The sequence below is a fragment of the Ammospiza nelsoni genome, chromosome 3, assembly GCF_027579445.1.
Source record: "Ammospiza nelsoni isolate bAmmNel1 chromosome 3, bAmmNel1.pri, whole genome shotgun sequence".
NCBI lineage: Eukaryota > Metazoa > Chordata > Aves > Passeriformes > Passerellidae > Ammospiza > Ammospiza nelsoni.
The window spans coordinates 98,804,310-98,827,698 of NC_080635.1; positions in this window are offsets into that span (position 1 = coordinate 98,804,310).

Genomic DNA, 23,389 nt, shown 5'->3' on the forward strand with positions numbered 1-23,389 from the left:
GATTTATGAATATCAAGGTAAACAGACTTTTTATATTGCACAATATTTTCATCTGATGTTTTGATCACACATTATGTCTTGACTTCTATCATACAGGAAAAGTGATCATGGCTAAATACAACTAACACTTTAATTAAGACATTAACACATATTAATTTGTCACAGAGAGATGGACAAAGACATCTGTTTTTCATCCAGAATAGCTGAATCTTTATTCACATAGCTCATATTTATATGATTATCATAAGGCTCTGTGTTTAACTCCTTTTGGTCAGCAATTCACTGAAACACAGTTCATTGGTTGGTAATGGCTCGTGTATGTGTCCATCAAACCTTTTCTACATATGTTTGCATTTTTGTCTCCTGGGAAGTGGGTGTTTCACACGGGTAGAATCTTTCTCTGCACAGGTGCAAACTGTCTTCCCACAAGAATAGATTGTTATGCTAACTGATTCTCACTGTTACAATTCTTTTCTCACGGGAATTTATCAGGCTAGATGTTAGCTTAGCCCAAGTAACAAGGCCTGATTTTACAAGACCTTCCTTTCATAAGGTTTTACTATGTCTAACATTAATTAACAAGTAAAACTGTAGGTTTATTGCTTTTTTTAGCCTTCTTAACACCTGTGCAACAAACTATCAAAGAGATTTTGAGTTACATTTCATTTGGTCAGAATTAGATCTCATTTTATCAAAGTGAGACATTTAAGCACTTAGTTTTATGAGACAAATGCCATGATAGTAATTTCTGACACTCAGTCATGTAGGTAGGCTAGTCATGTCAGTGGAGCTTTAAATAATAATGTATTTTTTTTCAGCTGCAGTTGATTGATAGAGAGACTTTTGAAGATCCTGACAATAGCAACAAAGGAATAGCTGTGAAGAATTAGTATATTAATATTATTAATCAAAATATGGAAGAAAATGTGCACTCTTCACAGAAACTGATGAAAACTTGAAGCTTTTAGAAAGAAATATTAGGAAGATCAGGTTTTATGTGTGCAGAATGGAAATTTAACTATATTTTGGTAACATTTGGAAATGGTACAAAATGTTATTCTGGGAGAATAGATATGACCATGCAACTAAATTGAAAATTTTTGTCGTACTCTCCAGAGTTTTAGTCAAGAAAAATAAGGTAGCTTAAAGATCTCTTGAGGATGTGCTGCATATCAGCTCTAATCAATTGAGAAGCAGTTGACATGTCTTTAGGTGAGGTTTCAGTTTTGATCAAGTACATGCACCTACAAGTATTTGTTTCTGTCACAGTCAGATGCCCAAGTGCCAGGAGAGATTTGGTATTTGTAATCAAGAAGACATAAAGGTTAGGAGTAGGCTGCTTTGACCATTACCTGTACTATAATGAAACCAGCCAATATATATGTGATTAAATTGTTAATCAACTCAAAATCAGGTAATTCCCATGCTGGTCAATCCAATCCATTTTCTTCATCAAAAGAAAACACATGAAAGAGGAATTTATTAAATTGCTTGTTAATTACCATTAGGCAACAACTTTAAAACAGATTTGTTTTATTCTATAACATGCATGTTGGCTCCTTTTTGTAATATGAGTAATAATCACTAAGAAAATTGAATTAATTACCAAATATTGATGAACAATAAATATTAAATATGTGTTTAGAAATTACAAAGAAATGGTGCTTCATTTAGCAAGTGTTCAGCTGTAAATATGTATTTATCATTAAATTCTAACTTACTGATACTTCTGTATTACTGAGGGTTAACAAGAATAATGTGAATTGAAATAACTGTAGCAAATACAATTATTCCATCTTCAAAAAGGATGATACACCCTTTTGTCTTTATCTTCATGTTTATTTATAACTGGTCAGAAACTGTTTTATCTTTTTCTTAATTAGCACAGAACAAGAACAGAATAAAAGTGAAAATTCCATGTAAAATGTAGCTTAGAATGCTTGCTGATTCAAATCATAAATTACCAAGAAGTTGAATAAATAATTTGGATTTAAACTTCTATTTTACATAAAAAAATATATTTTGAAGTCAGCAAACAGATGAGCTCTATCACACTGTGCAACATTTTGTTTTTAGGAGTATCTAAAAGTCTGTTTCTGGTAAATATTTCACTTTTAAGTATTTCTCTCTTTCTGACATTCTTTGGAGTTTTTCTGATTAACTTTGTTCCTTGGTTATTCCTGAGCTGCAATTGTTCAGTGTTACAGGACAACTTCAAGGAATTCTTCTCTGGGAAGTGATTAGAAAAATAGCTTGGAACTAATATCATTTAAATGAGCGGGAAGCCCAAAAGAAGCAGTGGTTGAAGTGTATTTATAATCTCTGCCTCTCCTAAAGTGCAGACTTTTGTGGGCAAAAGTCATATTCCATATAATATTGAATACGTCTTTCACATGAATTAAGGCACATATAGGAATTTCAAGAATCTCTGAATTTTAAGGCAGTGTCTACATTTCAATGTAGCTTTTCTTATCAGCCTAAAACCTGCCAAGTCATCCATTGAACTTTTCTGGTATAACCAAGAATCTTCTTTAGAGGCAACCAGCACAAAGGTGGGTGTGTTCCATTTGGGTGTCAACACAGACTTGGGTTTTTGTACTTGGGGACAAACTGCATACTCCGCACTCAGATAACCAAAGGCATCACAGAGTAGGAGAGACTACTTAGAGGTATCACTACCAGTGACTACTTAGTGTCACTAAAATTAATAAAAAATGAGCACTTTTCTAGAGGAATGAGTTCACATCAATGTTCTTTTTTGTGGTGTACTTACTATATGTAATGTCAGGTACTTCGTATATGCAATCTTGCAAATAACAAGACTGGCCCCAAATTTTCATTCATTCAGGAGCTTTACGAGCTCAGTAGACTACTGATCTCTACTACCAAAATAATGGCCTTCAAAATCAACAATCAACTTTGTTTCATGTTGAAAACAAGGGTCAGTGGTTGAAAGAAGCCAACTGGAGAATTTTACTCTTCTTTTTGAAAACTAAAATATACCTATTTACTACTATCCTGATGGGCATCTTAAATAAATAATCTAATTTCCTAGAGATCAAATTTTAACTTTTTTGAATTCAGTGAAATAACTTAGGTTAAGTTTAGTGTGCTAATATGGAAGAGTTGAGCATTCATGTCATTTGTTAAATTAGGGACCAATAATTGCACAGAAAATAAAACTGCATGCTTAAAACTGGACTTTACTGGTCACTAGTTCTGTGAACACTCTTTCCTGTCTTTTAATCTCTCAAACATACATGGTTAATCTCTGTGCCATGTATTTCTGTACTTCTTATTTATATCATAACCTCATAGTCATTGCAAAAACCTGCTAGCCAATCTTTTTAACCACGTAGGGATTTTACACTATAGCTAAATTCAAAGTCAAGTAAAAAAAGATAATATTCTTTTCCAAACGATCACTCAATAGATGTCTGTTCCTAGAGATAAATATCTTATCCACTGAGCCATGTTGTTCTCCCCAGGAAATGCCGTCTTTTAATAACATTCTTAGTGTAATCAATATTGACAAAGACAATGTGCAAACAATTACTTAAGACAAGAGTGCTATAATTTGAAGGCAGCATGTGTTTATTATTATGTGTTTAAATTATTCCATACCTCCTACCTCAATGTACCATGCAGACATTCCTCATCTCAGCAAGGCAACAACATGAAATAGATAATTTATTGGAGTTGAGATGAGTTTTTCAGGTACTTTCCTCTAAAAGTGCTTAATTGCAAGCATTTTCTCCCCAGTTTAGATGTTCCTCAACAAATCTTTTCTAATTCAACTAAGTCTTTGAAATCTCTTTAAAAGCTCTTAGAGTTTAGACCTTTGTTTTGTGGAAATAATGTTTCATTTAATACATGCTATAGCTTTTTTAACATTTCTTGAAGCCCAAGGAATATTTGTAACTTATTTTTATTTTAAGAGTTGTACTGATTTGCATATTTTTCAAAATAGAAATTTAGGACAAAATAATTTTGGAGGTAATGTTTCTTACTTAAAATTTTGTTATGATATCCTGGCATGCATTTATAATGCATATAATAATCAGAAGGGATTCATAGACAAACCAGATTGTTACCTAGACAGATTCTTATCATTGCTGTTGATACCAATTACAATTTGCATGTTCAATCACTCAGATCCCAATTCACCACATTTCTTCAGCAAGGTGTCTTCAAGGGATAACTCAAATATTTATATGTGACAATTGCTGAAATGTCTTACAGAATCTACAACACTAAGTACAGTTATCCCGGAGGGGAAAGAGTATATGAAGCTGGAGAAAACAGGGAACAATATCAAAATAAATATCTTAGTTGTACCTATATTGCCAGTCTATTGCTAAAGCAGTTCCCAAGGGCCACAAAAGGGAATATATCACTGTGTAGTTTGCAACCTGTTGCCCTTGCTGTCCTTTAGTTGCTGATTTCTGGTATTCCTGCACAGGTTAGAATATTTATATGTGCTTTATAATGCTCACAGCAGCAGTGTAAAGACTTTCTCATGTGTCACTCCTATTAGCTAACAGTAATACTTTTCCAATTACTGAAATTGCTGTTCAGTCCCAGTGTAAGAAAAGACATTATACAAAAAGAGAGGGGAGGAGGCATTGTGTCTCAACACACAAATCACCTAAAAGTTACTTTATTGTTGTTGATATTATTATTATTATTATTATTGTTATTATTATTGTTGTTGTTGTTGTTGTCGTTGTTGTTGTCGTCGTTGTCGTTGTCGTTGTTGGTATTACTATGCAGATTTTCTCCACACACATAAACAAAAGGGTATATTTAAATGAAGTAGATGGCAAACAAAGAGAAAATATCAGTAATAATACTTATAGATTAAGAGATTTATAAAAGAAGAGAATATCTTTATTTGGAAGTCTGATTTCTGAGCAAGCCTAGAAGAGAGTACCACTACAGGATTCTTCAGAAGGAAAAAAATATTTTTCAGGCAAACAAGAGTTGGTTATGAATCTCAAGCAGAAAAACAGGGGAAAATCTATTACTGAAGTAAAATCTGTTTCGCTTTTCTTTACAACCAGAAATATCAATAACTAGCATGTCTGGAACTTGCAAAAATTTGAACAGTTTAGGCCTAGATATGGACAGAATACATATAGTTTTTCTTTACTTTGCTTTACATGATGCATTATTAGGGGTTATTGCTTTGGGTTTTTTACTATTCAAACTGATCTTGAACTTGATTTATTGTTTTGTATTTCAAACAGAATATGATCCATGAAGAATACTAAACATATTAGTATCCTGTATGAAGAAAAAAAAGAAAAGAATAGCAACACCTAAGAAATGGTAAGTAATTTTCCAGTATTGTTGACCCATGTGATTCCACTATGAAAGAGGCACAGAAACTTGAATTTCTTGATAAAAAAGGCAGATTAAAAGTAAAACCTGCCTCTGCTACAAGACAGAATAAGCAAACATGTCTTGGAAAAGTATGATTTCAAACACATTCAAGGTCAGGTGACAGAATAGAATCACATCCTTTTAAAAGCCCTCAAAAATATTTCATTCATTTTGCTTGCATTGAAATATTAAGTCTTAATAGAAATAATGGAAAATATTTTAAAATTACTTCCATTTGAGCTAATAACACTTTGAGTGGACATTCTGTTCTTTCCCTGACAGCTCCCTACCTGAATGAGACCTAAATATTTAGAGGGTGTAGTAACTAGTGCATCTCAGTGGATGATGGCCTTCAGACACAAACAATAAATACTGAAAATGCAGTGTCCACACCATTTGAGGCTTTGCTCTTGCTAGTGCTGGACTGGGGCCCTGGCTTTGTGAAATTTTAGCTGGTAGAAAATACTAGAAATGTTTCTTTTCTGTGTTTGGCCTAATTTTCATCCAGAATGGAAACAGCTGACACTCTGAAACCACTCTGTGATAAGGATGTGTGTGAAGAGTGGGAATAATTAAGAGTATCACTTCAAAATTATATTCTTGACCTAAACTAAAACATCAGTGTAAGTTGTTTATTTACTATTTTCAGGAACACAGGTTTTCATGTTATCTTGCTGAAATACAATCAGTCAATGGAGAAAGCAAAATTAACCAAGGAAACCCTACTAATATCACTATAGCTAAATGAAAATGTTCTTCTCTAGATCATTAAATAAATTCAATAATGAGAACACTTAAATTGAAATTGTTTGTAGTAGTTATTAAATAAACTTTAGTGGGATTTCTTCTTCTGATCATGGTTGGATGTTTGTGAGCATTTCAAGGAAAAAAAATTAAATGTGATTGTATATATACTGACATTTAGCCAAATCTTTCATAAGCAAAGTGGCTTCTAGAAATCTGAGCTGCAGATTTAAAATTTTTTTATTAAATTATTGCCTTCATGAGCATTACTGCCAACTGAAAAATTACGCCCCCCCAAATTTTCATGAACAAAACCTCCTTAATTACATTTTATCATTAAAAGACATTAAATTAAAATGAATCTCCCTCTCATTTTAATGAAATTCCTTTATTTGATTCCTTTATTCCTTTATTTTTGGATACATTTTTATTTCAATTTTTACATATTCTCCAAAATCAAAACTAGACCTCTCTAACTTTTGTGAAGAGGTGGACTTTTATGGCAATCAATGTTTTTGCCTTAAATTTTACCTGAACTTTTTTTTTTTCAAGAGGTAAAAGCACTTGTGTTAATTTTTTAAAATCTTTTAAAACTTGAAAAACACAAGGATTAGCAAATAATGTAGTGAGATTTGGCTTTACTTGAACATTACAAGTGCAATATTGTTGAAGAGTTTTTCTCAAAAGGTGTCATAGCTAATTGGCAAGGACTACTCTACCTATGTAAATTTGCTATTGGATCCATTTTGTAAGTAATACAGTCACCACACTGCTATCAGGGACCAGGAACTTGGTTTCACCTACTAATAAAACATGATTAAAGGTGCTATTTTCTTTGGTATTGTCCTTGAATTAAAGGCCTTGATAGCTAAGACTCTAGCTATATATTACAATTTTTTTTTATTTTCTCTCAAAAGTCTAAAAAGTAGTTTTGTGTAGTGTGATAGAATATAAGAAAATGAAGATAGTGTAGAAATTAATCTTGTCCCTAAGGCATTGCGGCTGGGTTAATTATCAAAGATTAGGAGCAGGCCTGACTTTAACAGGCCACAGCTGTAGCCAATGAGAAGAAGATGCTATAAAAGAGTGGGTTGGTTGTTTGAGATGGGTACTGGAGTCTGTTGATGACTTAGTGAAGAAGAAAGAGTCAGTGCCTGGAGGAGCTGTCCACGAGAAACACCACGAAGTTATGGAACTTCTGCGATAAGGAGACAGCAGTATGGAACCGTGCAATAAAATGACAACACTTTTGTTCATAGAAGGTCTCTATTGCAAGGTCTGAAAAGCAATCATATTCCTCCTATAAACAGACAAAATTGCAAAAGAAAACTATGGTTTTTCTACACTTAAGTTGTTGTTTGCTGCATGCTGAAATTTGTTTCCTTACAATGAAATCAGAGATAATATTCATGAAAGGAGAGTTTGTCTTGAAACAATGCTTTCTCCTAACACTCAAACAGTCCCTGAGCTTACTAAATTCATTTTCAGAACCAATATATACATGAAGAAAGAAAAGGGAATGTACTATACTGAATAATTTTGTTGAAGATTAAAGTATATAACTCTTACATCCAAACGAGCTGGGACAAAAATAAGTAATAAAGGCTATCCATGCCTAGTTACCAATGAGACAATACTTTCACTAAAAATCTAAAGTTTGACTGAAGTTCAATGAAACACCTTCTTAAGATCCTGGTAGTTGAAATTCATAGCTGACTTAAATTTTAAGAAAAATAAATCAAGTAATTAAAAATGTTTATTTCATAATTTTGGGCTTTCCACAGTTCTCATTTCTTCCTCAGGACAGATGGTATCTTGTCATACAGATACTAACATTGTCATTGTTCCCATGCTAAAATGGTTCCTCATTTGCAGCTGCTACCTAGCTCTTTATTAAAATTGTCTAATTGAGGAGCAAATTCAAGCTAAACCCAGAAAAGTTGCTCTTGAATTGTTGCTAGATTGTGTGATTTTTGTTTCTCTTCTAACAGCTAAATGAAGGCTGTTTCTGAAATTTTTTTTTAAAAATTCTATGGGCTTTTCAGCTACTACCCCTTCCTACAAACTTTGTCTCAGAGAATAATTATGATGTGGAATTTTAACTTAGGAGGTGGCTTCCATAGTAAACAAAATATAGTGAAATGTCGGTGTCCTGAAGCATGTGCTCAGAGCAACCACCTTCAGCAAAGTAAGAGCAAATAATCCAATTTCAATTAGACTGCAAAAGAAAGATAAGAAGAGAATGAATAAATAGCCTATGGATTCAGCATCAAAGAAAGATGCTGGAGCAGCTTTGCTTAACCAGTTTCAAGATCCTTTGCATAAGAGTCTCAGGAAATTTCACCTGATCATTAGGAAAGAAAGTAATGTTGTTGCTAATGGAATGCAATTGGCTTCAATACTGAACACTCCAAGAATACCCAAAGCATTTTGTACTTTTTTCAAATAGAATAGCCCTTGGCAAAAAAAGATTTCCTTTTATATTTTTATGTTATTAATGATATAAAGACATCACAGAAGAACTTATTTCCTCTTACCTTACTGATGAATAGTGACAAATGGACAGGTAGTTAAAGATATCATTGCCTTTCTTCTAACACTGAAGGGACACATGCAGAATCTGATAATGTCATAGAGGTCCCTCCTATGGTTCTTCTATTAGAAAACAGTAGGCATCATTTGTTTTTTCTAACATTTTTAAAAATTTATTTGAGACATTTTCATGCCTTGATAGTATTCTTAGACTGTACTTCTGAAAGGCAAAAAATATTAACTATATTATTCAGCTGCAGAAGTCTCTGAATGGTGAACATTAACTCATAATTATAAATGTAAATAACTGTGGAAGTTTATACTCATATTCATACGAAGAATTTCAACTTTGAGTTTTGACAGCTTATATCTGTGAATGAGAGGTGCAAATAAAAGAAAAAATGGAAATGTACTCGTCCTATATGTGCTCTTGAAAATAGCCTTACCCCATCTTTCCTTAAGACCCCTTCAGGTAGTGGAAAGCTGCAACTAGGTCACCCCCAAAGCCTCCTCTTTTCCAGGCTGAACAATCCCAATTCTCCCAACCTCTCTTCTCTGAGGATGTAAGACATGACCTGGAGTTCTGCATCCAGCTCTGGGGCCTTAAAGAAAAGATAAAATAGTTTCACTTTTTTTTTTTTTTCATTATAAAACATAGAATAAATCATTTTTCTGAAATGTTTTTTGAGGTTTGTGATTATGAATTAAAGTTCCCACTACCAGATAATTTAACCCAACTCTCTATCTGTTAATTAGGCAAAGCTTAAACCACCACACTGAGACTGACAGCTTCCATTGAAAGAGCCTGCTTATCCTTACTCCTAACTTTGTCATAGTAAAAAGAATTGCACACTAAATCAGATTTCTCTACTGAGAAACTGCTAGAGTATGATTTTATTGTTGTCTGTTTATCTTTACTTAGTCTTTTGAGAGAGTATTTAGATATAAGATTAGAGAATTGGTAACTGCAGGTTTCACAATTCATGTCTTCTGAAGGTCAAGGGCTGTGTAATCAGAATAATGACTTTTATTTTCCCCTGGCACTGGTACCAGAACAGAGCTGTCTTGCCTGCATTTTCACTAGTCTTTCTACTGACCTTTGAAGCAAGGAAGTGAAAGGGATGACCAAAGCACCCTTAATAGGCTTGTATGATGAGAAAAATAAGAAAATGGAACTGCTAAAAGTAATAGACATCAAAAATGAATCAGTACATCTGATTTTGGTCAAGTTAAACATTCACAAGTCATTAATTGATGGAACAAAAAAAACTAAAATTGCAGTTCATGTTTGTTTCTTTTGGAAATATAAGTATTTAATTACAAGATCTGATGCTTTATAATCCACAAATCTTCCTGTGGCTTAGTGTTCTCTTTATTTTTAAAAACAGGTCTGAGATCCACCCCTCACTGCTGAAGAATATTGCTCAAGAATATGGCAATTAAAAAAGGAATGAGTTTAAATTAAGGATATAAGAAGACACAAAGCAACTGAAGCCTAAGCTTCTCCTGTTTCAAAACAGTAGTTATAACTAGAATTCATTGCATCCAAACAGGTTACATTTGCAACACATAGGACTTTTTATTTTATCTCCCTTTCTTAATCAATACATGGCTATCAAAAGATGAAAAAAATATGGTTGGAATGAAACGTGACCACAAACTTAATTCTGAAATTTTCCAACACTTTCAAGTTTAATGTTGTTTAGATACATTGTTTCAAAGGGAGTTTTATGCACAAATCAATCTTTTCAAATGAGATTCCTACATGCCTTTTAGTGCTTTCAAACCTGAGGGAAATTCTGGGCTGAAAAGTTTTTCTCCAAAATATCAGTTAGTCTAGTAAAAGAATTTATTTTGTCCTTCAAATTAGACATTGCATATATCTATGAAGCATTCTGGGTGTGGCATTAATCAATATGGGTAAGATTTGTAGATTCTGTGCTATTCTATGGTTCTATGATTTGTCCAACTAATTAACGTGTCTGGCACAAACCAAGAACTTGCATTGCCAAATATCAGAGGCCCTGTAATGCAAGCCAAACACTGAACTGCCACTGTCTCAAAAAAAAAAAAAAAAAAAATCAAACTTCTTCCTTTAAATCTCTGGTGGCAACACTTACTACAAAAAAATTTACAAACACAGAGAAGATTAAATAAATACTGCAAGGATGTGAATGGGCATGGTGTGATCAGTTACAACAGTTAAAATGGAAAGAAATTTTTTTCATTTTTTGCCAATGCAGTCATTAAGTTGGCTTGCAACCTGCGCAGAAGATGAAATGGTTAGGGCAACACTGAATGTAAGCACATTCTTATAATACTGTGGTTTTGTTTTGTCAACTAAAACTGCTTCTGGTGTACACATTAATACTGATCTGTACAACTTTTTTTGGTATTTTGATATAACTTTGGGCTGAATAATATGACAAAATCAAACCACTTAGAAGCTTTTGGGAAAACTGACATAATTTACTTTCACTAAAAGGAAAGGCCACAGTATTTTAGGGGTTTTGTGAAACTGAAATCTGAAAGACTGAAAGGTAAAAAGAAAAGAAAAATTGTGTTCTTTCCCCTTGTGTTACAGAAGTCTGAGAAAGCTATGTCAAGACTGAGCATCACTGGTAGATTTTGAGATAATAATTCAGAGACCTTTAAAGACAGCATTTTTTGTATATTACTGAAGACAAAATTTTGTCAAATTATATAGTGGTAATAGCATGAATTTCTTTATTTTGTAACTTTATTTTAATCCCTTCACTACAGTTCAAAATATTAGAGTTACAGTGAAGGATTACAAAGATATACTACCAAGTATCAGTTGATTATAATTTCAGTTTGATCACATCAACTGATTTTGACCAAAGGACAAGCTGACAAAAAGACATCAACATAGATTGCACAGAAATTTACACGTTGCAAAACATATTAATGTTCTTTCTAACAATATACTTGAGCTGAAAAAAGTGAATCCTTGCAATAATCTTAAAAAAATATCTAAAATAACAAGAAAAATCAAGAATTGATTTTCCAGCTTTTATTGTTAAAAATAAAAATTTGGTATTTTCAGTTTAAAAATATATAATTTTTTTTCTAATTTTTTACGCTTATGTTGAGAGGTGGTTTGGGGTATTTTTTATGAGTGGGATTATCTTTCCTTCCAATCTTCTTCATTTACATAATTTGAAATAGTTTATTGTAATTTTTAGCATTAAAAAACAATATTTTCATTTATTCTTAAGACTGAACATCTTAAAATTTGTGTTATGTCAAATGTAGTTACTAAGTCTTTTAACCATGAGACATGATCACAAGCCTCTAATAACTCCTGAACAGAAGAATGCCTATTATCTTAATTTTGTTGAAATTAAAATTTTGGGGAAAAATAAAGTGCTTGTTAGTAGACCATAGGTGGGGTTATTAGCAAAGAATTTTATGAATATTTATTCTATCAAGTGACTTTTAAATTTATGGCAAGTTAGTCTTCATAAAATATTTACTGTAAATAAAACCACAAACTGCAATATTACCAATTCTTCATATAAAAATTAATGTTTTATTCTTGTTTGTAATCTATTTCTCAGAATCTTTGTTCATATTTCACAGCATTTTCAGGGTCAAGGCTTCATAAAAGGTAGCTGATAAATACACTTAGAAAAGATGAAAGGTAAAGTATTCAAGAATGGGAAAACAGCTATTCAAAAATATGAACTCAAATCCTGGAGCAGGGTTTTCATTGTGAGTTTTCTGCTCTTTATAGTGCCTTTTATTTTGTTTTTCTAATTATTAAAATTTTATTTCACAGCCTTTATCTTTATTGTCTGATTTCCTATTTAGAAGTAAAATGTGTAAACATTATTCATATGAACAGACATTGAGAGCAAGATGGGGATTAGTGATGCATATAATTACTCGTGTACAATTGTAGTATGATGGTATTCAATTAGAAAATCATAGGAGTAAGCTATACTCTTACAAGTTTTATAAAATATCTGGCAGCCTTTTGTACAAGCAACATAGCAATTAATTAAATTAATCTAACGTAATTTCTCAAATACTCTGTAGCATATTGAAGCACAATAGCACTGAAGTTTAGATTGTTGTTTACAATGTCTTCTAACATCATTATTTGTTTATCTTTCAGAACTAATATTTTGTGCTATTTTTTCATCTACAATTTGAGATTGTTTTGTCTCAGAAAAAAATGTACAAAATTCTTTCTTTTAAAAAACCTAAAGAAAAATATACATGCTGTTTCCTTGCCTTGCTTTAGAACTTAGGGTGGACTAGTTTTTTAAAAACTTTTAAATCATGGATTCATAGAATCGTTTAGGTTGGAAAAAGCCTCATAAGGTCACAGAATCCAACCATTATCCCTTCACTGCCAAGTCCGCCAATAAACCATGCCATTAAATGTCACGACCTGCACACCTTTCAGGTACATCCAGGCAGGATGACTCAACCACTTCCCTGAGCAGACTCTTAAAATGTTGGGAAACCCTCTCAGTGAAGAATCTTTTCCTAACATCCTAAATATTGTGTAGAAAGAAAAACTGCAGTTGTGGGGTTTTCGCAATGGATTGCTCTGAAGATGATCAGCCACAGCTCAGCTCAAGACCCACAGGCAGCAACCAGGCCCCTGAGTCTGACCATGAGGTCAGGACTTACAAATCAGCATCATGGACAAAACAGACTCAACTTGTAGAACATTAATTAATTTATTAGGGAGTTTTATCTTTTTTCAAAATTCTATTTTTTACTGTGGAAATTTTTCTTTCTAAAATATCTAATAATATTATTAAAAGGAGAAAGAAGTTTTGCTCAGAATCATATATATTTAGAAATATTCACTAAAACTGTACATTCTGTATGATCTCATATATCACGCATGTAAATCTACACCGAAGCATTTTTGTTTTATCTTACACAAATATATTCAAATTTGGCAGTATATTTTCAGAAAATAAAACACGGGAAATTCATAAATATTGATAATCTGATGAGCAATGTGTAGAGTATTTGGAATATGTATGAGGGTTCTTCTAGGTGAAGTTCTTACCCTAGATTTAGTATATTCTCATGACAACAAAGGACCCACTGTTGCCACTTATAGTCTTTTAGGGAGTTATTTGCCAGGGCCAAAGAAACATTTGTCATGAGGATCTGTGAAATTATTGATAACTGAGAAATACATGAATAATAAACAGGCTACCACTACCCCTTACCGAGTGACCTGCTCACCCTGCCACAGTCTGAAGGTAAATCAATGGGCAGTCCAAAATCTCCATCCAGCAGGTAGATTTCTTGATAGACCACATTCTTCCTTTCCTTTGAGGTCTCCTTAGAGTACCTTTTATGAATTTAATGCAACACATACTGAAAGGATCTGAGTATTCACAAAGGTGTCAAGTTCTCACTGGGTGGCTCTTTAAAACGTTTATGGACCTTGCACAAAGTAAACTAAACTTGCCCAGTAAAGCTGCAGGAACCATGCTAACTGTTTGCAGTCACTCTGCTCTCTCAGACACATGTGCCACAGGGTGTGTCATCACCATGCTTCACTCACAGTAAACCTTTTCCTCAGCTTCACTCGTGAGTTAGGTTAAGCCTAACAGAGCTATATTCCTTACAGCCCCAATGCTGGTTCAAGTGAGGTCAATGCAAGCCAACATCTCTGCACAATACTCACGTCCTTTAAAAACTTCAGAGCCAAATCCATTGAAAATCACTGGGACATTGATCAAGAATCATGCAGCCCTTTCAAAAATCAAGCTTACTTTCTATTTCCCTGTTCAGGGTGAGGATATGGAGCTTCTGATCTATCAGAATATTTTGGTCACCTTTCCTGTAGAAAAATTTCGGCAGCGTCAGCAAAATTCAACACGGGGAGCAACAAAAAGGTTTATTTTATGAGAATTTTAGGCCACAAGACAAGCAAGATTGGTCAGTGATTTACATTAAAACTGAAATGGAAAATGTGTGCAATCCATTTTATTACTGAGACAAGAGTTTTTCTCTGACGCAGTCAGCAACAATGCACACTCCCTCCAAAGGCAGTAAACCTGAACTAGGGATTAACTGAGTCTTTAATTTTTTACTCAGTAGAACTTATTTTCCTCAAATGCTTTTTCTTCCCCTCAGAAAATAGATCTACAATAATTTTCAGATATGGGAACAAGTATTGGTAGATTAATTCATAGAAAATTCTAATTCTTCTTTCAGTTCACAGACATGAAAAATCATTTATGTGACTGGATTCTCTGGGTGAAAATCTCCCTTTAGAATGATTCTTTTTGTAACCAAATATATGCTTTATTTACTTAAATGCTGTTATTGAAAACTGTGGGTAAAAAACCATTTTAACATATTATTACTGTTATTATTGTCCAAGGTTCACCACAGTTTTTTATTTAAAAGAAACGTAGTCAACATTTATCTGACACATGTAATGAAATAAAATCTACTCACACGGAAAGAAACTTAAATGATTAAGTAACAACAAGCTGAAAATGCAAGCCTTTTTGTTTAATTTGCCCACGTAGTTTATGACTAAAGGAAAGGTCTTTTATGTATGCACCCCATCACTTTGAAAATTGATATTTTGGATACACCATAAATATGTTCATATAGATAATGATATATAAGTTTATTAATGCTACTAGTTTATATCAGAATTTTGGAACTCACTGTTTGTTGCAAGTATCACATTGTGAGCACTGAATAAGAATATGGAATATAAGGTCAAAGAATAATGCAGTCTGCTTTTTATGCAACAGCATTAAATCCTCTCTCCTTTTTCCTTTCTCTCCTGTTTACAGCAAATTTTAGTAAAGCAATCATAGATGATAATGTGGCAAAATCCAAAGTTCATGTTTAATTATGATCAGTTTAAGGTGCCTCTAGGCCAATCTCACTTATTATTGAGAACGTGGAAAAAATTACTCTCAAAATTAACAGTTAAGGCTCAGGAAAGATTATTGGTATTTTCTTTTTTAGTATCATCTCTAAGATCTGGAATCAAATCCTGCCTTTCCTCAAGGTGCAATGGCAACCAAGATGAGATGATTTTTTTTCTTAGCGACTAAAGAATAACTAAATGGTCAATTGTAAAGTACTGTAGCTGAAGAAAAAAAAATAGCTTAGGCTTGAGATACCCTTCTGTTTTCTGGAAAATAGGTGAAATTCTTTTAAGTGTGGGAAATTTGATGTAATCTTTTTTTAGAAGACAAAACACGGGGAAATACTTCTCGATTAAGGCACGATTGCATGTTCTAATGGACTTTAAAAGAGTGTTGTAAGCTACATAAGGTCTTCATTTTTGACAGCAGATCTATGAAAGAATTGAGATATTAAAATAAGTTTCATTCTTATATAGTGATATTTCTGATATTTTATTTAAATATTGGTCAGTTAATGAACCATTGCAACCAGAGCTTTAACCACAAAAGAATATCTCAACTTTGATAACTAAATTCAAACTGTAGCACCTCACAGCCACAGTTAAGTTGCCACCTATTCCTGAAAGCTCCTGAGACAGAGATGTAATTTCCTTTTTCCAAAACTTTATATCCTGACATGCTTGAAAGACTTCAGTTTTTACACCATTAGACAGTCCATGGTCTTGTTTAACCTTTCCCATCAAACACAGGGTAGATGTGATGTCCCCTTTAAATACTATCTCAATAAGTCAGGAAAAGATTAATTTAGCTAAATTGAAGATAGCTCAGACCAAAGATTAATTTTCTCCAGTGTCCAGAGAAATCCAAGCCCTTATCTATCATCTGAGTCCCACCTCCCAACACAATGTAGACAGCAGTTAAACATAATTTCTAGAAACTCCATGTCTTTAGAAATGCTGTAGTAAGTGGAAAAGGAAATTCTTAAGACAGCAGTGTTTTGGGGTGTCAGTAAGATGTATTCTGGGAACCAGCTCTGTGTTTTGAGCATCTCAAAATTTCTAAGCAAAATGCAATTAGGTAATTATCATTAATTCTAATTAGTCAAATAAATGTAATTAAAACACACCTCCAGGTGTCATATTTATTGAGGGACAGTTTATTTTGTTATCTCGGTGGTACTTTTATTTCAGTCCCATGCTTATTTCCAGGCAGGGCTACTGTAGCAAGAATGATGCTAATAAGGTATTTATTACAGGGAAATAATGTTTTCTCTGATGCCAAACACTGAAATGCAGTGATACTCAGAGTATTGATACCAATCTACTTGTGTTTTTATTATTTGAAAGGACATCAAGAAGCCAGCAAAGAGATGACATTCTGCAGCACAGAATGCAGTACATTTGCTGTATTAAGAATGTCAACTATGAAAATGATAGGATTTTAATTTTTTAACTTCTACTGGAGGTTGCAGATTCTTGTATATGTAGCTGTTTTAAAGTTTGAAGTCCTTATTATTTAGATTGAAAAGTTCACTTTTCTTTAACATTTAGTTGGTATCACCAACAAACTTGGGCAAATCTAGGACTGTTTAAAGTGACGATGTGTCGTGATCTTATACTTTCTGTAATAAAACAAAACTTTAAATTCAATGGGAAGTTGATATATCAATGAAAAAATTTTAATATCTTTTAAACAATCTTTTCAGAGACTTTTGAATAGTATCCAAACTAACCATAGATGAATCTCTCTACATTTAAATATTAAGCATACAGTCAATAGAGGCATTAACAGAAAGAAACTTAAAAACCCTGACTACTATCTCTAAAATGCATCATTGAAAACGTACTCAGTGTAATACAGATTAAAAAAATCTCAGGGTGGTTTATTTATTTTGGGATTTTTTAGATCTGTTGTACATATTAATTATAAATTAAAGACACAGATCTGAACTGAAGAGTATAAATGTTTAAGAAGTTACAAATAATTGAAAAAGCAGAAAGCCCTTTAGGACTTCATCTTTCTTTAAAAGGATTCTGTTTCTCATTTTGTTTGTGGAAACCTGAATTCTTGGACTCATGGGAAGGTTCTTTATAATGCAGGCTTGTGAATTCTGTCCAGAGCTGACTGACAAGACCAGATCTAATCTACATGGGTTGGTATTATCAGAAATATTTTAATTATAGCTTTTTACTTGATTTACTAGATTTAGGGAATTTATCTAAAGTAATGTTGAAAAATAAAATCTCAACTATCAAGCATTTGCTGGCTTTATTATTAATAAATTAATTTTATTGCCGCTCAGGTATAGATCAAACAGATGGTTGAACCTGATGTCTTTCTGTTACAGTTTCCTCCCCAAAGTAATTTATAAATTCTCTTTTTCTCCTTACTTGTTCATCTGACCAGAAACAAATGCACATACTCTTACATATACAGGTGTTTGTATAAGACATCAAGCTACAAAATAGAGAAAGTATAAATTACTTAAATAGAAAAAGCATCTGTTTGCCAGTTCAATCTAGTCCAAAGGTCCTCCACCTACAGCAATTTTATGCATATATTAGCAATTTCTACACAGCAGTGAACTGAAATTATTCAGGCCATGTATAAGCAAGGTTGTTTATTTTGGCAGAGCCAAAAAAGTTAATTTAAAATAAAATAGAGATTCAAAATACTACATTAATCTATAAATATAATGACAATTTATCTATCTTAAACTGAAATATAGCTAGATATGCATTTGTAATAAAATTTATTAATTTTTAAAATTTTATTTTCTTTAGTTTAAACTTTTCACCCCCCTAAATAGCACCTCCCAAGTCAGCAGGGTGGGGTGGGAATTCTTGGAATGATGAGAGATCTGACTTTGCAGTATCTTCTAGAAAAGACTTGTCCTTTGGAACATTTAATCTATAATATTAATCACTGCTTTCTTGTAAGATGATGAAAGTAAGTAATTGTTTTTTATCTTACAAAGGCATGAGGCAAAGCTTTGGCACAAAGGGAAGGTAAAAAGGTATTTTAGAAATAAGATTTTGTTCTAAACAATTTAGAAGAAAACTAGTGCAGTACCAAACAGTTTTAGAGGAATAAAATACAATGGGTTAAGAAAATGCTTGCTCAATTAGAAAAATTAGATGGAAAGCATTGTGTCTGTTCAGAGGGAAGGGGAGAGTTGGGGAGGATGTTAGATATGGGAAAAGAAACCTGGTTAGTCTGCGATTTTTATGAGCTGTTTTTTTATACATCCAAACTCTTATTTCATGAAATGGAATATTTTCTTCCCTCAGGGATGAAAGCATTTTAGATTTGTTGATGTTCTGCCTTTAACTTTGCAGCCAAAACCAACATTTTTCTAATGGTAATGTATTTCTATTTAAAAGACATTTGCAGTAAAAAGTTTATTCTGGTCTGCTCATGTGCAATCCAGTCATTCTGTAATTGCTTCCACAGGCAATATAGCTATTGGCAAGTTGTCAGTATTTATGCTTAAGATAAAAATCCTGGTTATAAGGAATTTTTCCATTGGGATAAACAATAGCCTGGAGGAAAAGGCAAGAGAAGGAAACCATATTTCTAAAAAATTAAATAAAAACGGAAAGACAAAATCAAGCACAAAAAGCTGTAAGGCATTTGCAGTTGGCTCTTCCTGTGAAATCAATGTATATTGTGCCTACTCATACACCCACATGCACTTAAACTTAACACTTGCATATATGTTAAGGTTTGTCTTGCTTTACAGTAGGAGATCTTTAAAAGCAGAAATATATGAAAGTACTAAAAAACCAGAATTTGTCTAAGCTGTTTAAAATCCAATTTTTTATATCTATTTGATTAACCTCTTCAATAACACCCCTGAGCTTTGCCTTAAACCTATCTGTTTGGTAGAAAAACAATAAGAAGCACACTTTTCTTTTTTTTCCTTTTTTTTCCTGGATTTATTACAGTTCAGTCACTGGGCTATTTATTTCTGGTTTAAGAGATAGCCCTATACCAAATCAAGACAGTACCCAATGTTTCTAGCTAAAAAGAAAGCAAAGCCTAACCTGCTGAGCCATGAAACCTTTACAGAGAGGAGTGAATATAGGCATATTTGCTGACAGTCTGAAGGAATAAAAAATTATTCCAATTGCTTGATGTAGAAGTGGGTGTCCAGGTTTCAGAATTACAGAAGGAGTAAAGTCAGAAGGGACCACAGTGGGTCATCTGGTTCAACCTTGCTCATCAGGCAGGGTCATCCTAGAGTTCATGGCACAGGATTCTGTCCCAAGGGCTCTTGAGTATCTCCAGTGAGGGGAGACTCCACAACCTCCCTGGGCAACCTGTTACAGTGCATGGTCACCCACACAGTAAAGAAGTTCTTCCTCATGTTCAGGAGGAACTTACTATGCATCAGTTTCTGCTCATTGCCTTTTGTCCTGTTGCTTGATACTCTCAAGAAGGGCTTGGCCCCATCCTTCTGACACCCTCCCATTAGACACTCAAACACATTGATGATGTTCCCTCTCAGTTGTGTCTTCTCAAGGCTGAACAGGCCCAGCTCCCTCAGCCTATCCTTGTAAGAGAGATGCTCCATTTCCCTGATCATCTTTGTTGCCATCCACTGGACCTGCTCCAGGAGCTCTGAGTCTCTCTTGCACTGAGGAGCCCGGAACTGGACCCAGCACTCCAGATGTGCCTCACATCTGAAGGAATAGATCGTTCCAGCTGAGTAGAGGGGCAGGATCACATCCCTAGAACTGCTGGCAATGCGCTTCCTAATGCACTCCAGGATAACATTGGCCTTCTTGGCCACAAGGGCACTGCTGGCTCATGAACAGCTTGTTGCCTGCCATTGTGAACACAATCACCACCAGTTTTGCTTTTGTGGGTGCCTGGAATTTAGCCAGTGTCAAAACACCTTTCCCCTCCACTCCCGCCAAGTTCTTGGCCTTAAATTCACTCACAATTTTTCTCTACCTCCTAGCCACCCATCAGTCCAGGGGTACTGGGGTTGGCATTAGTTCTTCACATGTTGTCGTTGCCCCTCTGTAGAGGGAGCACTCCTCACACTCTTCCCCTGATCCCCTGTAGGGTCTCTTTCTTGAGAGGTAATCCTGCATGAAGTTCTCCAATTTGGGTTCTTCCCACGGGCTGCAGTTCTTCACAAACTGCTCCATCATGGGACCTCTCCACATGGTTCAGTCCTTCAGGAATAGATTGCTCCAGCATGAGTTCCCTGTGTGATGGTGACTCCTTGCAGCAAACCTGCTTCAGTGTGAGCTCTGCTCTCCATGGGTCCACAGGTTCTGCCAAGAGCCTGCTAAAGTGCAGCATTCCCACAGTCACAGCCTCCTTTGGACACCCACCTGCTCTGGTGCGTGGGCTGTGGGCTGCTGGTGCATCACTACTCCGGCATGGACCTCCATGAGCTGCGGGGGCACAGCTGCCTCTCCACGTGTGAGAGACTGAAATATGAAAGTTTAATGTCTCAAACTAGTGGCCAATTGCAAAAGCAGCAGGTGCTTTGCTGAGGCCAGGTTTGTACCCTCCAACCAAAGGAGGGGAGAAGAGTTCTTAGGTGTTTTATAGCAAAACCTCTTCTTATCTGCATCAGAACAGCCCTGGTGCAGAAGAGCTCCACCACCAGAGGATGACTACAACAAACCAAACATTGTTTAGCAGCAAGTTGGGTTTTGAGTCAGATGGATGAGAAGGCTGATAAGAAGCAGATCCTGCAGAGGTGGGATAATACTTTTTACTACATCAATATCCTCCCTTACACAATTGGCTCAGGTGTAAATCTCCCCCCTCCCTTGGGGAAAGTATCAGGACATTCACGTGTTGGCCTGAAGAGGTTCATCCCTTCTGATGGGCTATAACTGACTTAATGAGGCTGTCATGGCCTAGTCACTAGGTCTCAACCTAGAAGGTGTCATAAATCAAATGAATTTCTGGGGCTTCCACCAAAAGATTGTGCATGATCCACAGTGTTGCATAACAGTGTAAAACTCTCATCCTCAGGGGAAGTATGTGGGCATTCTCACCTGAACCTGAACATATATTAACCCATTGAAATTTCTGCTCCTCTTTTCGACTGCACTTGCCTAGTTATTTTGGGTTTTTTCCGCCCTCTTCCTGACTGCGTTTTCTTAGAGGAACCACCACTGTTCCTGAGGGACTCAGTCTTGGACAGTGTCAAACCAATCTTGAAGCCAGCTGGCATTTGCTCTATCAGATGTAGGGGAAGTTTCTAGCAGCTTTTCACAAAAACCACCCCCGTAGCTTCCCCCTGCTACATTTCTACACAAACCCAATTCTCACAACTATTTATGGATTAAATTTTAATGAAGGTCCTCTTCACCACCAACCCTAGAAAAAACTTAGTGTTTAATTTAATCATCTAAATTTGCAATATTCAGAAAAGAAGCTTAAATTAGTCCTGTTCTCTGATTCATCTCCCATGACTAGGTATTATAAAATATCTAGGCAGATCTGGAAAGAGGTGGCAGAATCTCCTCCCATGTGATTATCCCAGCCTTTAAAAGAAACATGCTTTCTTTATCATATTCTCTATTTGCAAACAGTATGTAATACCCAAGAAAAAACAATGTATAACAAATCACTCTACTCTTGTATGTACTTGTGTGTGCAAACATATATATATATGTGCATATACATTTAATGAAATTGATTATAGAATAGACAATTCATTGTCACCAGAAAATTCATTGTCACCACAAAACAGAAAAAAACCAAGCCCAGACAAGGTTATCTAGGAAAATCTGTTGACCAAAAAAAAAACTTAAACAAGATAAACTAAGGTTATGAATTAATAGGATTGAATATCAAAAAGGTTGCAGAATGGTCACTGAAGTCTGTGTTCAGAACAGCATATGAGAAATTTAGCTGAAAATGGATTCATAGCCAAACTGAATTAATTATATTAAAACAAAATAATGTAGATCTTAAGAACAGGAAGCAAGATCCATCAGTTATCTATCAGAGCTGATTGAGTGGTTCCAAATATTTAGACTCCATTATTTGTATCCGATCTACGAATATGGTAAATAAAGTATATTATAACTAAAAGGGAAAGGTTATACAGTTCTTAGAACCTCAAGATCTTGAAGTTCATTAAATATCTTCTACTAAACTGTCAGTGAGTTGCAGGAAACCTGATCTAATTCTTGTTTACTGATATTTTCTCCACATAATGTATGGCCAACTTAGCCCAAAATTCTTAACAAAAACTGTACATCAGTTGTGTTTATACAGAATATGTTGCTTCAAAACTGTTAAGTTTACCTTCATTTGACAACTGTATTAAGATCATAGTTGGAAACCAAGGCACAAACTAATGAGACAGATTTGTGAATTCTTGAAAGGCATGAAAAGAAAAAGAATCGGGACACAAAAATATTTTGCTTGCCTTCTGTTTTGGTTGAAAGGAACATCCAGGGATGACTGTGTGTTCTCACAAATGACTGCATCAGAAGTATTCAATGCTTTTTTCTTCATAATATATCTAATAAAATCTGCATCTATTTTAAAGATTTGTATGCTTCACATAAGTATCGAGAAGACGGAAAAAGCAAATGGAAAGTTTGTAGGGTTTTGTAAGCCAAGTTTAAATGAGCAATAAAAACATCAAAACATCAATAGTGAGAAATGTTTACTAAGTTCTTCATCTTTATGCAGTTCAGTATCTCTTTCTGCATGACAGGTAGAAAATATTCTCATTACTACTGTCCTGCTCCTTTTCCCAAATTCTTTTTACCTGGTTTCCTTAACAGTTTTCAACAACATGAAGGAATGAATTCTTCAAATCAAGCATGCATAAAGAAACAATC